This window comes from Etheostoma spectabile, chromosome 4 (assembly GCF_008692095.1).
Source record: "Etheostoma spectabile isolate EspeVRDwgs_2016 chromosome 4, UIUC_Espe_1.0, whole genome shotgun sequence".
NCBI classification, from domain to species: domain Eukaryota; kingdom Metazoa; phylum Chordata; class Actinopteri; order Perciformes; family Percidae; genus Etheostoma; species Etheostoma spectabile.
Genome location: NC_045736.1, coordinates 29,771,518 through 29,772,456, shown reverse-complemented (window position 1 = coordinate 29,772,456; position 939 = coordinate 29,771,518). Strand labels below are relative to the sequence as shown.

Genomic DNA, 939 nt, shown 5'->3' with positions numbered 1-939 from the left:
TCCAAAATTTGCTGAAATTTTATTGAATCCATTTTTCCTTCTACTCGTGAAATGTTCACTGTGCCACTGGCTGCAATGCAACCCCAAAGCTTGATTGATCCCCCCCTATGCTTAACAGTTGGACAGAGGTTCTTTTCATTAAATTTTGTGCCCTTTCCTCTCCAAACGTACCTTTGCTCATTGCGGCCAAAACGTTGTACTTGAACCTCATCGGCCCACAGAAATTGTTCCTACAATGCATCAGGCTTGTCTATATGTTCATTTGCAAACTTCAAATGCTGATTTTTGTGGTGAGGACGTAGAATAGGTTTTCTTCTGATGACTCTTCCATGAAGACCATATTTGTACAAGTATCTCTTTATAGTGGAATGGTGTACCACAACTCCAGTGTCTCCAGGTCTTTCTAGATGGATCGTGCAGTCAAACGTGGGTTTGGACTTGCTTTTCTCTCAATCCTGCGAGCTGTTCTGTCTGATATTTTTCTTGGTCTTCCAGATCTTGCTTTAACTTCCACTGTTCCTGATGACTGCCATTTCTTAATTACTTTCTAAACAGAGGATATTGGCATCTGAAAATGTTTTGCTATCTTCTTATAGTCTTCTCCTGCTTTGTGAGCGTCAACTATTTTCAGTTTCAGTTTTCTAGACAACTGCTTAGAAGAACTCATGGTGCTGATTGTTGGGGCAAGGTCAGATGAGTCTGGGCATTTAAAACCTTAAGATTGACATCACCTGGTCTTTCCAGACGATGATTGAGAACAATCCATGACACTATCAGGTGTCAGCTTTCCAAAGGGGGCGGTGCATGCTAGAAACTCTGCAGGGTGCCCAAACTTCTGCAGACGCCATTTTTTTGTTTTCTGTTATTTTGAAAGTGTAAATGGTGGAATTCTTTTGTGACATATAATACAAATGTCTAATCTGTCATTTGATGCCTTTT

The 939-nt window shown here is 40.6% G+C and overlaps 1 protein-coding gene and 1 long non-coding RNA gene across 4 annotated transcripts in view; one reads left to right on the top strand and one right to left on the bottom strand.

Moving 5' to 3' along the window:
• chd5 (chromodomain helicase DNA binding protein 5) overlaps positions 1–939 on the bottom strand; it is a 60,841-nt gene that overhangs the window by 33,819 nt on the left and 26,083 nt on the right. The gene's annotated exons all lie outside the window — the stretch shown is intronic.
• LOC116687935 (uncharacterized) overlaps positions 1–939 on the top strand; it is a 21,701-nt gene that overhangs the window by 10,416 nt on the left and 10,346 nt on the right. The window lies entirely within an intron of this gene.